The 17,820-nt window shown below is 36.6% G+C and overlaps 1 protein-coding gene across 6 annotated transcripts in view; it reads right to left on the bottom strand.

Annotated features, from left to right (window-relative positions):
* The window catches only part of LOC307178258 (uncharacterized protein), a 1,492,981-nt gene that overhangs the window by 683,382 nt on the left and 791,779 nt on the right, over window positions 1–17,820 (bottom strand). The gene's annotated exons all lie outside the window — the stretch shown is intronic.

A 17,820-nucleotide genomic window follows, 5' to 3' on the forward strand; every position in this document is an offset into this window, starting at 1 on the left:
TTTTGAATTATGGTTTTCTCTGGGTATATGCCCAGTAATGGGATTGCTGGGTCATATGGTAGTTCTATTTTTAGTTGTGCATTTTTTTTTAATTTATTTCTTTTATTTTTGGCTGTGTTGGGTCTTTGTTGCTGTGCATGGGCTTTCTCTAGTTCCGGTGAGCAGGGGCTAATCTTCGTTGCAGTGCTTGGGCTTTTCATTGTGATGACTTCTCTCGTTGTGGAGCACAGGTAGTTAGTTGTGATTCTGGTGCTCTCACAAGTGGGAGTGAGTGCACGTCCTTCTAATCCGCCATCTTTAACCCTGTTCCTGTAGACTGATTTCTAAATACCTTTTCCTACTAAGAGAAATCAGGATTTTAAGAAATTCTGATTACTGGTCTAGAGCAGGAAATATAAAATGTGAGCCTGGAACATTTTGTCTTACATGAAAGCAGGCAAGCTATCAAAGGCTAGCTAGATTCTTGTCTAGATCTAACTACCATTCTAGAGGAATATTAGGGTGAATCACATAAAAGTGCCATGTTGCACAACAAAACCAGATAAATATTGACAATTTCATATGATTGGGGCTACTATAAGGGACAGAGAATCATATCAAGTAACACTACAGAAATGTACACATTAAAACATGAACTGTGCAAAAATCTATAAGACTAGTAACCTAATTTCTGTATCAAAAATATGCAAGAACAACAATTAGGGAAGCCTATAGAACGAAAGAGAATGAAAGAGAAGACATCAAACAATTACAATAAATAGACCTTACTAGTTAATGTTCAAATGAATACATCTTTAAAAATCAGGAAATGTGAAATTTGATTGAATAATGATTACATTAAGGAGTTAAATATTATTTCAATTCAGTTAAAATTTAATATTTATATTTAATATAAATTAAATCTAAATATTAAATCTTATTTTCAAGGTCTGATAATGATATTGCAATTATTTTTTCTTAAGAGTTTTCTTTTAGAGAATGATACAAAAATATAAGAAATTATTTGCTTCAAAATCAGGGGTGGAGGATACTGTAGCAGATAAAATATGCGTGAAACAACATGGGTGTCACGTACATCACATTTGTTAGATTCTCTTCTCTAATTTTGTATATATTCAAAATTCTTTGTTATAAATATCTTTAAAAACAAATGAGGGCTTGGGCTTTTGTCCACCTTCTTATGGATAAATAGAAATCCTTATAAGATTTCCATGATTTTGAAGAGTAAGTACTTCGGGGAACCAAGTAAGAAAGGCAACTACGATTTATTGATTGCTTATTACATTCCAGAAACTGTGCTTGGAAATTTGCATATTAACTCAAAGTAGGTATTATTTCAATGTTATATTAAGCTTTATTTATATTAAGATCCTAAAATAAATTGTGTTAGTAAGAAATAAGATGATTGAATTAGATTTGAATTAAAAACACTGTGGCTATTTTTCAATGTCAAATAAGCTGACTCAGGTATATACATTTCTGATACATAACTGTCCAACAGAGGAATGGATAAAGAAGATGTGGTACATATACACAATGGAGTATTACTCAGTCATGAAAATGAACAAAATGATGCCATTTGCAGCAACACAGATGGACCTAGAGATTGTCATACTGAGTGAAGTCAGTCAGACAAAGACAAATATCATATGATATCACTTATATGTGGAATCTAAAAAAAGGGTACAAATGAACTTGTTGAGAAAACAGAAATAGAGTCACCAATGTAGAAAACAAACTTATGGTTACCAGGGGCTAAGGAGGGGTAGGGATAAATTGCGAGATTGGGATTGACATACAGACTACTATATAAAATAGATAACTAAAAATGACCTACTGTATAGCACAGGGGACTCTACTCAGTACTCTGTAATGACCTATATGGAAAAAGAATCTAAAACAGAGTGGATATACGTATATGTAAAACAGATTCACTTTGCTGTACACCTGAAACTAACACAACATTGTAAATCAACTATACTCCAATAAAAATTGTAAAAAAAAAAAAAAAAGATATTGGAACTGCCATGTTCTTGGAAAACAGTGGGAAGTGAAAATGAAATACTAACTTCCACATGATCCAGGATATGGGCTGGGGTAGAAGGAGCACAAAAGAAAACAAAACATTCCAATCAAAAGTTGATGGACATGGGGAAGTAAGGATTGGTTTTTCCTACTCACCATTCAGCCATTGAATAACTAGATTGTTCTGAGTATACACATGATTGACAAGTTATTGAGCAGGTAATATTTACCTGTCTGCTATATCTACACATGCACACACACACACAAACACACACACACACTCCTCATTTAAAATATTTAAATGCTAAAATAATCTCAATCTTAACTCCATATGATATTCACTGTTAACACTGTTCCTTTTGCTAGTCATATCATCGATAAACAGTGATATGATTAGGGAGTACTGTGGCTCTATGAGAATTTGGCTTGTTACTTATTTTCATTAGGTCATAGATAACTCATCCGTACAAGGGGAAAAATAACAATTGGCTGTAGTGTGACTGTGACGATTAACATCTCTAATGCACGCAAGATTCCTGCCATGAAGTGGCATGTCCCTGATAACCTAGCGAAGTGTTTATAATTAACACAATTAATGGACCTCAGGTCAAAGCCTGGCTCTGTCATTTAGGAGCTAGGGGCTTCTAATGAAGCAGGTTACTTTCACCCTCTGGGCCTCAGTTTCTCCACCTGTAAAATAACTCCTCATAAAATTGTGTGAAAGGCTTCAATGAGTTAGTATAAAATAGTTAAGTGCTCATTTCAGTGTCTGACAAATAGTGCTCAGTGATGGTGATTCTCCTTTATAGGCTTTCAATAATAATTTACTAATATTGTTATTACATTTTATAAGGAGTTTTATTCTGCTTTTTTCAATAAACACAGCAGTAACATTTACCATGCTATCGAGAACACTTCATAGATGTCCTTCTTACTGGAAAAAGTACAATGTTGACAGGTGGCGATGTAAGCAAGAGGACAATTATCTGATGGAGAGACATCTCCCATGCGTTTTCATGAGCAAGAATTCCTGGGTGGTAGGTGGTGCTCAGTTCATCATTTTGTCAAACTTTAAGGCTTCAAGTTGTCCAGTCATAGCCAAATGCTTATATTAATTTTGTGCCACTTAATTTTGCTAAATGCAGTGTACCCTTTCTGTGTCTGGCTATGTACATGGAAAAGCTTTTCTCTCCTTGAACATAATTGTCCATCAGGAAAGGAGTTTCATTTTGGCTTTTTTTTTTAACTACAAGGACAGATATGCTCCTGAGTGACAGTTAAATTTGTTGAAGGTATTAAATTGCTAATGCTAATGCATTTTACAATCTTCTGAACTGATTTAATATATGAGACTGCCACTCAAAGTTGAAATAAACAATACCGCACTCTTAGTCGGAAATCATTCTGTCAGATCTAGAGGCTTTCAAAAATGCCCACCTATGTTCAGAGTTTACAAACACATTTTTATTTCTCTGTGGGCTGCCCCAAAAACCAATGACATAAAGACTTCAATTTGCATCTCTTATTGCAGAGTTTGGAAGTAACATGGAGCCTTAATAAACACCTGGCTGGAAATCTGAAGCTGGGAAATAATTCTCTTACGGAGGTGAAGATGCTATTTCACATGAGGGAAAAACATTTAAAACTTATTGTCAGCTAACTTCACGTACTTGTCATGACTTCATATGTATTTCTCAGGTTTGAATAGAGTACAGTAGGCATACACAGGCAAAAAAAGCCTACTGAATAAGCACAAAAACCTAGAGAGAGATATGACTGAGATAAAGATTACATACATATAATACATATATGTTATGTATTTTTTCTATAAGGACATGTCTTAGCTGTTAAGAGAAAGTATTTGACTCAGCTTAGGTCAGGAATAGTAATAGCCCAGTAACATTGCATTAAAATTTTTTCAGTGTTTTATATAGTCTACCTCACTTTATTTTCACAGTGAACTTGGGAAAGTGGGTGGGGGGAGTATTATTCCCTTTCATAAAGGAGAAAACTAGAAATTCCACTTGGAAAAAAATGGCACACCCAGACTTATGTAGGTATATTGTCAATGGGGTCAAGATGAACGCAAATACTCTACCTTACGTCGTAACTTCATTTTTCTTTTCATGTGAAAAAAAATGAGCGTTTTTAATTACAAGTGACGCTGAAAATATTTTCGTATACTTGTTTTGATTGTCTCTTCTGTGCTGTGAACATTTTTCAGCTTTATTAAGGTACAACTGACAAACTGTAAGGTATTTAAAGTGTACAATATGATGGGGTTTTTTTTGTTTGTTTGTTTTTTGCGGCACACGGGCCTCTCACTGCTGTGGCCTCTCCCGCTGCGGAGCGCTCCGGACGCGCAGGCTCAGCAGCCATGGCTCACGGGCCCAGCCGCTCCGCGGCATGTGGGATCTTCCCGGACCGGGGCACGAACCCGTGTCCCCTGCATCGGCAGGCGGACTCTCAACCACTGCGCCACCAGGGAAGCCCCAATGTGATTTAATATATTTACACATTGTGAAAGGATTCCTCCTCATCAAGCTAATTAACACATTCATAGAAACGGAGAGTAGAAAAGAGGCAGGTGAGATAAATAGGGAGTGGTTGATAAAAGGGTACAAAAGTTCAGCTTTAAGATAAATAATGTCTGAGGATCTAGGACATACCATGGTAACTGTAGTTGTTAACAAATTTCATTTATACATTACAGTGTTAAGAGAGTAGAAAATGTTTTCACCAAAAAAAAAAAATTCTGACTTCTTTTTGTATCACAGTGAATGTCTTTCTGAGACGAAAATATAATTAATATACATGAATTCGGATGAAAGCGATAATGAAAATAGGTAAGTTGGAAATTTGTTTTGGGTACTGTAAACCAAAACAGATTTAAGCAAAAGAAGTAGTTCCAAAAAAATGACTGCATGCAGTGGGACTGAAAGAAAGTAGACAATGGCCCTGTCCTAAGGGAGCTTAAATTTTGAGGAAAGAAACAGAAAACAGATAAATATCAATACCTGGCATTATAGTATAAATATTAAGAAAAATAAAAGAGGGTCAAGGGATAAAGTTTGAAGAAAGGTGCCATGTCAGAAGGAATAGAGAGGGATGGCTTCCCTGAGGAGAAAAACTTTTCAACAGAAATAAGAATAGTTTGAGAGAATCAATGAGGTGAACACTGGGGAGAAAAGTGCTGTAAAAAGAAGCTACAAAGGTGACTGATAGGATGGAATCTTACTGTACTGCTCATTTATTGATTTTATTTTCAGAACTTACTTTGAAAAAAAGTAGGCAAATAGAAAGGAGGAATCAAATTAATCACCAGACATTATAGATGTATTTTGAAACTGCCATGGACTGTTCTGAATGCAGCAAATCCTCAATTTAATTTATCATCCTGTTTTGTCCAATCCCTAATTCATGAAAATGCTAAGCCTTCCACTGGAAAGGTGGTCTTAATGCAGAGGGGGTCACCAGAAAAGGCCAGCTGGCTGCCTTAGCTGGGACTGCATTCATTACCACAGCTCAGTATCTGATCTGGTCTTGCAAACTCAGCAATGCTTTTGTCAATTCAGAAAGTAGTTCTCTATCTCTCCCTCTCTCTCTCCCCTCTCTCTCTCTCTCTCTCTCCCTCTCTCCCTCCCTCCCTGTGTGTGTGTGTGTGTGTGTGTGTGTGTGTGTGTGTGTGTGTGTGTGTGTGTGTGTTGAGAGACCAGAGGTGATAGGATAGCAGCTCAGTCATCAAATGTATGCGGTCAGTGAATAAAATTAGGACAATTTATTGCTGCACAATGAGAAAATTAATTGTCCATTGCAATAGAATGTTTTTAAACACAGAGAGTAATTATTTCCTACAAAATACCTGACACTTAGTAGGAGTTTAATTAAATTCTGGTTGAGCTGGATGCCCTTGTTGAAGGATATACTATGTGATTAGCCACATAATAATCAGAACAATAATTGTGAACACGTTTCAGAGCAAAGAGTTTTCCATTGGAAAACTTGGATAGACTGATTCATGTAGTTATACAACATGGACAGCCCTGACAGTTGCAATTCATTTTTTAAAACCAAGAGTTAATTTTCCCTCTACCTTTGCTGGGTCTTGACCAGATACTATTGAACAATACTAACTGGTTCTCTACTTGCTCATCTTTTCTCGAGACCTCATTGCTGACCACATCACTCTGGAACTTCCCTATTCCTTCCCCAGATACGTTCACACTTTCTGTCAAGTCTCTCTGAGGACCAACAGCCACAGAGCCTTTTAAGGGAGACTGACATATTTCTGATTTAATGAATTCTGTGCTGATTGAGGAGCCCTTTTTCAGAAGGCTTTCTTAGCTCCCTTTTTTCCAAATGGAAGTATATAGCAAACCTTGTTAAAAAAAAATAAATTATGTTAAAAAATCCTCATATAGACAGGAAATAACTTATCTTGAGGCCACTATTCTCATGAAGTCCTGTTAATGCAAATGACTAATATTCACTAACTAGGGCAGAAAAAGTCTGTAAAACATCCCCTCCCTTGTCTACTGCCTTGTAGGAGGATCCTTCCTTGAAATGACCAGCTGTGTTGAAATATTTGTTTAAAAACACTGTCATAGGGAGTGATGTCAACAAGATGATGGAGTAGGAAATTCCAACACCCCGCCCCACTAAAACACTGATTCAGCAACGATGCATGGACCGAAGTTCAGAATTCAGTTAAGAAGTTATAGTATCACAGAAGAGCAAAAAGCTAAGAACAGCCACAATGAACCAGGACGGAAGAACAAATTCACGATGCCCGCATCAGCCCCTCCCCTCAAGTCCCCACAGCTCAGTGCTGAGAGAGATTGCCTCAGCCTGTGACTTCTCCCCCAGGGAGAAAGACTGGAGTGTGCCTCCAACCCACCAGGACTTTAGAGGAGCTACCCAAGAGACCGGCTTCTGTCTCACCTCATTTTGAATGCTGAGGGAATGCACACAGTTTGAACATCTGAAGGAAGCTAAGAACGAAGGGAAAGGAAGAAGAGTTTACAATAGTTGGCATGGCTCTGTGAGACAGAGAAAAAGTGTGCAACACTGAGACTTCTCCCCCTAGGAAGAATGGGGCAGGATGAAGTGTGCATCCAACATCCAGGTGCTTCAGTGCACTGCACGAAGGAAATGGGATAGGTGACTTACTGTGGCCAACATGGATTTGCAAGATTAGGAGAAGGAACACAACTTTGAGACTTCTTCCTCACGGTGCAGAGAAAAGAGTGGAATGTATACGACCACACAAAACCTTTGAGAAGCACCTGGAATCTCAAGCCAGGATGACTGGTGAAGACCATTCCCTTTTAAAGCCAGCTTGTGAAGAACGGGACAGGCAGAAGCTCATTTCAATGCACAGGCGTTAGTGTAACACTAACAAAGAACATGAATAATCAGGAACATAAGACACAAGCAAGGGAACAAAATAAATCTACAGTAGCTGACCCTAAAGAAACAGATCAATTGCCTAAGAAATCAAAATAATCACCTTAAAGTTGTTCAGGAAAGCACAAGAGAACGCAGGTGAATGAAATCAGGAAATGGTATATGAACAAACTAAAAGTATCAGCAAAGAGATTAAAAACCATAAAAGAGAGAGCTGAAGTATACAGTAAGTGAACAGATAAAAATCAGTAGAGTGCTCCAAAGCAGATGTGATCAGGCAGAAAAGAATCAAACCTGAAGACAGGTCATACAAAATTTTCCTGTCAGAGGAACAATGACAACAACAACACAGTAAAAAAGAGTGAAGAGAGCCTGAGGGACTGATGGGACAGTATGAAAAGAATATGTGCATATTAAGGAGTGCCGAAAAGAGAGATGTGTGCAAAAATTGCTTACAGAAATAATGGCTGAAAACGTCCCAAAACCTAGGAGAGAAATAGACATCCAGATTCATGAAACATAAAGAATCCCAAATAGGAAAAATTCAAAGAAATATTCAGTGACCATGCATTATCAAAAGTCAAAGACAAAAAGAATTTTGAAAGCACCAAGATAAAAAAGACTCATCAAATACAAAGAAGCCCTCATAAGATTCTCAGATTTGGAAAAAGAAACCTTGAAGGCAAGAGGGAAGGGGAATGATATATTCTATTCTAACTATTAATCAAGAATGATATGTCCAGCAAAACCATCCTTCAAAATGAAGGAGAGGTAAAGAACAAAGAAAAACTAAGGGACTGTATCAACACTATACCCTTTACCACTTACAAGAAGTGCTAAAGGGAGTTCTTCAAGTTGAAGCAAAAGATGCTAAACAGAGCCACAGTAAAACATAAAAGTACAAAACTTGCTAGAAAGGTAAATATAGGGACAAATACAGAATACTATAATACTGTAATGATGGTGTGAAAATCACTTAATTTTAATACAAATGTTAAAATGCAGAAGTCTTAAGAATTACTATAATTACAATTTTTTTTAAATAATTGATTAGAGTAATAATGATGTAAAACTATCAATAACAGGCTTTTAGGTAGAGGTAAACATGCACATTTACTCAGGCTACTTTTCTGTTTCCAAGAGCTATGCCAATGTGATGGGATCTACACATTTTGTTAATTACATGATTAGATGTAATTATGGTCAATTTTTAAATTATTAAAGGATACATAATATAAAAAGTGTGAATTATGACATCAATAACATAAGGTAGGGGGAGAAGTAAAAATGTAGAGTTTTTTTTTTTTTTTTTTGCTGTACACAGGCCTCTCACTGCTGTGGCCTCTCCCGAGGTGGAGCACAGGCTACAGACGCACAGGCTCAGCAGCCATGGCTCACGGGCCCAGCCGCTCCACGGCATGTGGGATCTTCCCGGACCGGGGCACGAACCCATGTCCCCTGCATCGGCAGGCGGACTCTCAACCACTGCGCCACCAGGGAAGCCCAAAATGTACAGTTTTGTATGTTACTGAAGTTAAGTTTTTAATCAGCTTAAAATAGATTATTACTCTAAGATGTTTTATGTAAGCCTCATGACAACCATAAAAATTACTTATAGAGAATAAACAAAAAAAATATAAAGGAATTAAAGCATAGCACTATGAAAAAAATCAATGAAACACAGGAAGACAGCAAGGGAGGAAAACCGGAGCAAAAGAACTATGACAGACAGAAAGCAATTAACAGAAGTGGCAATAATAAGTCCTTCCCTATCAATAATTACTTTAAACACAATAGATTAAACACCCCAATCAAACGATACAGACTGGCTGAATGAATAAAAACACCCACCAATATGCTGTCTATAACAGACTCACTTTAGATTTAAGGAAACAGATAGGCCAAAAGCAAGGGGTATAAAAAAAGATTCCATACAAATTATAACAGAAAGAGAGCAGGGGTGACTATACTTATATCAGACAAAATGAACTTTAAGTAAAAAACTGACACAAGAGACAAAGAAGGACATTATATAGTTATAAAAGAAACAATTCATGAGAAAGATGACAATTATAAATATGTGAGCCCAACATCAGAGAATCTAAATATATAAAGCTAACACTGACATAACTGAAAAGTAAAATAGACAGCAATACAATAGTAGAGACTTCAATACTACACTTTCACTAACGGACAGAACGTCCAAACAGAAATGAATAAGGAAACAAAGGACTTCAACACTACAGAACAAATAGACCTAACAGACACATATAGAACATTCCACCCAATAGCAGCATACTCATCTCAAGAATACTCATCTCAAGTGCACAAGGAATATTCACCAGGATAGATCATGTGTTAGGCCACAAAATAAGTCTTTACAAATTTAAGAAAATTTAAACAATATTGAGTGTCTTTTCTGACCACAATGGGATAAAACTAGCAATCAATAAGAGAGGAAAGTCAGAAAATTCATAAATATGTGTAAATTAAACAACACACTCCTGAATAACAATGGGTCAAAGACAAAAATCAAAAAGAAAATCAAAAGGTATCTTGAGACAAATGAAAATGGAAACACAACGTACTAAAACTTATGGAATACAGCACAAGTAGTTCTAAGAGGGAAGCTTATAGTGATGAATGCCTACATTAAGAAAAAAAGAGTTTCTAAATAACAACCTAACTTTGCACCTCAAGGAACTAGAAAAAGAAAAAATTTAGCTGAAAATTAGCAAAAAGATGGAAATAATAAAGATTAGAGCAGAAATAAACAAAATAGAGAAGAGAAACAATAGGAAATATCAACGAAACTAAGTTGTTCTTTTTAAACAAAACTGACAAACTTTTAGCTAAACTAAGAAAAAATGAGAAGACTAAAACTTTAAAATTTAAAAACAAAAAAGGGAACATTACAACTGAGGCCACAGAAATAAAAAATATTATAAGAAATCACTAAATAAGAAAACAATTATATATCAACAAACAGGTAAAAAGGGAGCGATGAACAAAGTCCTTCAGACATACAACCTACCAAGAATGAAACACGAAGAAACAGAAAACCTTTACAGGCAATGAGTACAGAGACTGAATCCGTAATCAAAGATATCCTAAAAGAAATCCCAGGACCAGATGCCCTCACTGGTGAATTCTATCAAATATTTAAAAAAGAATTAATACCAATCATTATCAAACTCTTTTAAAAATTGGAGGGCTTCCCTGGTGGCGCAGTGGTTGAGAGTCCGCCTGCTGATGCAGGGGACACGGGTTCGTGCCCCAGTCTGGCAAGATCCCACATGCCGCGGAGCGGCTGGGCCCATAAGCCATGGCTGCTGAGCCTGCGCATCCAGAGCCTGTGCTCCGCAACAGGAGAGCCCGCAACAGTGAGAGGCCCGCGTACCACAAAAAAAAAATTGGAGAGCAGCGAACACTTCCAAAAACACTTTATGAGACCAGCATTACCCTGATAGCCAAGCCGACAAAGATACTACAAGAAAAGAAAACTACAGGCTAATGTTCCTGCTGAACATAAATACAAAAACCCTTAACAAAATATGACAAATCAAATTCAACAGCATATTTAAAGTATCATACAATGACTAACTGGGATTTATCCTTAGGATGCAAAGACAGTTCAATATACACAAATCAATTAATGTTACATACCACATTAACATAATAAAGGATAAAAATCACATGATTGAGAAAGAACTCTGGGAAGATAGTAGAGTAGGAAGCATTAGGAATCTGAGTCCCCACTGAGACAACAATTGCACTAGCAGAATCTGTCTCATGTAACTATTTTGGAATTCTGGAGTCAATTGGAGGCCTTCAACTCCCAGGGGAAGGCTTGGACCTGCCCCACGGCAGACAGCTTTGCACACGTCCTGGGGTACTATACACAGAGTACAGGAGTCAGGGTGGGCAAAAAAGGACCCTGTCCTCCAAATATTGAGGATATGTGCTATGACTGCTACTTTTATCTTAGAGGTACTAAGAGGCCAGCAGCCATTGTTGCTGTACCTCCCCTGATTGTTGCAAGCCACACCCCCTCTGAATGAAGTGACTTCCAAAAGACTTAAAGAGCCAGCACCTTCCCATACCCTCTTCATTTTCTTTTTTTTTTTTTTTGTCTTTTTTAGGAGTCAGACATTAAAAACTGGTACATTGAAAACCAACTGAATACATGGGAAAAACTATAAAGTTACTCTGTTATATCCAGGGAAAGGAGCAAGCTCAGAAAAGACCAGAAAAGACTTTAGGTTTACTCATCAAGCTGATCCTTGGCACACAGAACACAAAAACAATGAACAAAAACAATAACAAAAATACCAAACACTGGAAAAGTAGGAGAATCTTTTTCCAGATTTATATTGTATTCAAATGTCCAGAATTCAATAAAAATCACAAACCACACATAGAAACAGGAAAAAATGGCCCTTTCAAAAGAAAAAAAGAAAACCAACAGAAACTGCCCCAGAAAATACCTGATGGCAAATTTACCAAAGACTTTAAAGAAATTTCCAAAACATGCTAAAATAACTAAAGGAAAGGTAGACAAAATTAAGAAAATGATGTATGAACAAAACAGAAATATCAGTAATGAGATAGAAACTTTAAAAAAAGCAAAAGAGCTTCCCTGGTGGCGCAGTGGTTGAGAGTCCGCCTGCTGATGCAGGGGACACGGGTTCGTGCCCTGGTCTGGGAGGATCCCACATGCCGTGGAGCGGCTAGGCCCGTGAGCCATGGCCGCTGGGCCTGCGCATCCGGAGCCTGTGCTCCGCAACGGGAGAGACCACAGCAGTGAGAGGCCCGCGTACCGCAGAAAAAAAAAAGCAAAAGAAAAAATTCTGAAGCTGAAAAGTACAATTGAAATGAAAAATTTACTCGAGAGACCCACCAAGAGATTAAACAGAAAAAATAAAGAATTAGCAAACCTGAAGATAGAAAAATGGAAATTATCAAGTCTAAGGAACAGAAATTGAAAAAAACTGAAGACACAAATAAATGAAAAAATATCCATGCTCATGGATTGGAAGAATTAATGTTGCTGAAATCCATACTACCCAAAGCAAACTACAGATTCAATCCAATCCCTATCAAGATTCTAATGTCATTCTTTACAGAAATAGAATAATCTTAAAATTTGTATGGAACCACAAACGACCTTGAATAGCCAAAGCAATCTTGAGAAAGAAGAATAAAGCTGGAGGCATCCCACATCCTGATTTCAAACTACATTACAAAGCTATAGTAATTAAAACAGCATGGTATTACCATAAAAACAGACACACAGATCAGTGGAACAAAGAGCTCAGAAATAAGCCCATTCATAAACAATCAATTAATTTACAACAAAGGAGCCAAGAATATACAATGTGAAAAGGACAGTCTCTTCAATAAATAGTCTTAGGAAAACTGCACAGCAACATACAATAGAATGAAACTGGACTATTTTCTTATATCACACACAGAAATAAAATGTAAATGGATTAAAGACTCAAACATAAGACTGAAACCATAAAACTCCTAGACGAAAACACAGGTGGTAAACTCCTTGATAGGTCTTGGCAATTATTTTTTTAAATTTGACACCAAAAGCAAAAAAACAAACAATTGGGACTATACCAAACTAAAAAGCTTCTACACTGGAAAGGAAATCACCAACAAAATGAAAAGGCAACATATCAGATGGGAGAAAATATTCGCAAATCATATATTTGATAAGGGTTTAATATCCAAAATATATAATAACTCATACAACTCAATAGCAACAAAAAACAAAACAAAGATATCAAAAACAGGCAGAGGATCTGAATAAACATTTTTTCCCAAGAAGACATAGAGATGGCCAACAGGTACATGAAAAAGTGCTCAACATCACTATCATCAGGGATATGCAAATCAACACCACAATGGACTATCACTTCATACCTATTAGATGGCTATGCCAAAAAGACAAGACATAATAAATGTTGGCAAGAATGTGGAGAAAAGGCGACTCTTGTGCACTGTTGATGGGAATGTAATTTGGTGCTACCACTATGGAAAACAATATGGAGGTTCCTCAAAAAAAAATAGAACTACCATATGATCCAGCAATTCCACTTCTGGGTATTTAACCAAAAAAGCAAAAACACTACCTCAGAATGATATATGCACCCCTATGTTCACTGAAGCGTTATTCACAATGGCCAAGACACAGCAGCAACCTAAATGTCCATCAAAAGATGAAGGGATAGAGAAAATGTGGTATATATACACAATGGCATATTATTCAGCCATAAAAAGGAAGGAAATCCTACCATTTGCAACAACATGGATGGACCTTGAGAGCATTATGATAAGTGAAATGAGAGAGAGAAAGAAAAATATCATATGACCTCACTTACTTACAGAATCTAGAAAACAAAACAAAACAAAACCCAGATTCGTAGATATAGAAAACAGATTGGTGGTTGCCAGAGGTATGGGATCAGGGGTTGGAAAAAATGGGTGAAGGTGGTCAAAAGGTACAAACTACCAGTTATAAAATAAATATGTCCTAGTGATGTAATGTACAGCATGGTGACTATAGTTAATTATATTGTATTGTATAGCTGAAAGTTGCTAAGAGAGAATCTTAAAATTTCTCATGACAAAAAAATCTGTAACTATGTGTGGCGATGGATATTAACTAGACTTATTAGGGTGATCATTTCACAATATATACGTATATCAAAACGTTATGTTGTATATCTGCAACCAGTATTTAATGTTATATGCCAATCACATCTCAATATAAATAAGCAAATAGATAACAATGAGATGTCATCTCACACCTGTTAGGGTAGTGTTATCAAAAAAAAAAGTGTTGGAGAGGATATGGAGAAATCGAAACACTGGTATACTTTTGTGGGATGCATAATGGTGTATGCACTGCGAAAAACCCGTATGAAGCCTCCTCAAAAACTTTAAAATAGAACTACCATGTGATCCATCAATTCCATTAGTGGGTATATATCCAAAAGAATTGAAATTATGATCTGAAAGAGATTATCTGTACTCTCATGTTCCTGGCAGTCTCATTCACAATAGCAAAGATAAGGAAATCCATCAACAAATGAATGGATAAAGAAAATGTTACACACAGTGGATTAGTATTCCACCTCAAATAAGGAAATTCTGCCATTTGGGACAAATGACCTGTTAAGTGACGTAAGCGAGTCACAGAAGGACCAATACTGCATTATTCCACTTATATGAGGTATCTAAAATAGTCAAACTCATAGAGGCAAAGAGTAAAATTGAGATTGACAGCGGCTAGTGGGAGGGGGATATGGATGGCTGTTGTTAAGTGGGTATAAAGTTTTAGTTATGCAAGATTAATTACTTCCAGAGGATCCGCTGTCCAGCATAGTTCTACAACTAACAATGTATTGTGCACTTAAATTTGTTAAGAGGGTAGATCACATGTTAAGTGTTATTACCGTAAGAAAAGGGTTTAAAGTAATTTGGAGATGAGGGATATCTTTATTACCTTGATTGTGGTGTTGGCTTCATGGGTGTATGCATACGTCCAAACTCATCAAACTGGATATATTAAATATGTGCATTTTTATATCAATTACACCTCAACAAAGCTGTTAAAAAATAACTTCATGAAAAGCAAGGTTGGATGAAAGTTAAAATTCTCTGAATAACAGATATGTTTAAGAAACTGTGCTTAGTAAAAAGAAATTAATACGTGAGCCCTGCCATCAAGAAATACATCCCTGTTTGTAGAGATAAAATAGCTACGTAAGACAAATACTTAAAATACCAAGCACAATGGTTAGTAGCTCCCCACTGTTGTGAAAGGCAACTCCAAATTTATTAGCACTTATTCAGCAAATATATATTGAGTAACTTTTATGCTTCAAGCATTGTGCTAGCTGTTGGGGAATGCAAAGATAATAAAAACATACTCTTCTGTGATCTGGTCCTTGAGTACCTCTCCTTCCTTGGCTTGCCACTCTTCTCCTAAAAATGCCTTCAGCCAAACTGAGAAATTCCAGTTTGCAGACTCACCCAGCTCTTCTAAACCTCATATATTTGTAAACATTTTCTTCTCCGCAAAATACTCCTCTTGCCTTTTCTGCCTGGCAAACATCTTTTTTATTCAAGTCCCAAGGTCTCTGACTCACCCAATATTAGTTATTGCCATTGTTTTATCTCCTCTTGTCTAGTACACCTATTATTAATGTCCATTGTTTGCTCATCTGTCCGACTCTTCATAGATTCTATATGACTTGAAAACAAAGACAATTCTGTCCTCATTTCTGAATCCTCAGCTTCTTATCCAGTACCTAACATTCAATACATGCTGAGCAAATGTTGGCTGAAAGAATTAATGAATATGTTATACCAAAAATAAATGCTGTAAAAGTTAATAAAAGAAAAGGTTCACAGTTGGATGGGGCCTGTGGTATGACGGTAAATGTTTTACAACTGCCTCCCCAGGAAACCAAAGTATCATAGATTTATAATGTTTGCTGATTTTCATGGTGTAAATCTCCCACTACATCTGATTTTTATGCTTTGTCCCTGTACGTGGAGCTGGGAAGCAGTACACACCACTGTATAGTATTTCTACCATTCTTATATAATATTCATAAATAAAACTCAGAGTATAGATTACAGTAAAATAATTAGGAAGTAATGATGTTTCAGCATCTATTACTTTGGTTTCTAGTATAACTTAATTAATCATGAGTTTATATAGTTATTTTTAAGTCATGGTCATGTTTAACAATTGGCTTGCAAAATTCCTGAAAATTTTACAATCGACTCCTGCAAGTTGGTATGAGTCAGTGCTAAGTGCTAGCACACCACTAAATGAGGCATTATAGGCAAAGTAGTAAGACAATTTATAGAGGAAGCAGCACTTATTTGTTTATTGTGAAGCAATTATTTCAAGAAGACAATTAAGTTGGTTGGAGAATATATGATCCACAAGGACACTGATTTTTGTATGTTTAATTCAGTGGTTTATCCCTGGTACCAAGATAAGTGCTAGACACATACTTAGTGCTCATAAAATATTTGTTACGTGAACGAATGTTCAATAGAAAGTACATTTCACAGGCCTCTTAACTGCAACACTAAGTCAAATTAGAGAGACCTCTATTGGTAAGGGCAGCTAACTGAATCCCACTCACACAATGTCCACATGTTACTTGCATTTAAAAATGAAGAACAGTGATGAGAATCTTGCCCAAACAGAGACCTCAGTCATCTGAAAGTGATGGCCTATGTTTAAACATGGTGGCATAAAAAGACAAGAAAAGCTGGTATCACTGAATACATCTGTGAGCCGCCCAACCAGTGACAGAAACCATGCACTTTGGGATTTCTTGCTCTATGAGAAAAAGAATGCACTGTTTGTTTAAGCTATGCTAGGTTGAATTTTTTATTACTCGCAGCCAATATCTAACTAATATATCTAATACAGCCTAATGGAGAACTCTTTCCTGAGCACGTGTAGAGGAGGAAAAGGTAAAAGTGAGCAGAGCTGGTCTGCAGCCCAGAGCAAAATACCTGGGATTTCTGAGCAAAATACAAACTTCTCTTTCTTCTGGGCTTAGGGCCACTTTATCATGCATGAGATGGTAGCTTATGCAGCACATATGAGGAGCTGGAATACAAGCGACACGTAAACAAACTGCCTACAATAATGGAAGAATGTCATTGCAGATATTTGACGTTCCCTGTACAGTTTGGGAAACTGATAAAATCGTAATTGTGAAAGAGACATTCCATATTGCCAATCCAGAGCTGCTTCTTGCATGCAGTCTGGCACATACGTCTTACTCTTCAGCACAAGCAGCAGAAGGAATGAACAAAAAGAAAAGAGCAATTTCCCCACCGTAAATTGAAAAGTCTGCCAACCAGCTAAATGATCTGCCATCAATCAGTGTTAAATTCTCCTTAGCAGCAGAAAATTCAAGGGCTAACAATTACTGAGAGATTTCACATAGTGACTAATGATATATGACAAACACATTTAAAGTCTGCATAGACCAGCACCAGTTTAAAATGTAACATGAATAATAAATAATTTTAAAGAAATCCTAGCATGCAAAATAAGATATAATCTTTTCAGACATAAATTACACAGAGAATATTATAGTTCTAAGAAAGGCATTTTCAAACTGACCAAAACAAAGTCAAAAGTGTAATTCATTCAGAAGGGAACTATATTTGATGTTTTTGCACATAAACAGATTTTCAAAGTGTTAGGCACATACGCTATAAAACAGTGGTCACTGAAGTATGACCAGGAAAAATCTCAGGTCTCTGATCATTTATAAATGACAGTGAGGATTCTGGACAGACATAAATGCAATAGGACAGGCTTTCTGTTTTCCA

Source organism: Stenella coeruleoalba (assembly GCF_951394435.1).
Source record: "Stenella coeruleoalba genome assembly, chromosome: 20".
In the NCBI taxonomy this organism is placed as follows: domain Eukaryota; kingdom Metazoa; phylum Chordata; class Mammalia; order Artiodactyla; family Delphinidae; genus Stenella; species Stenella coeruleoalba.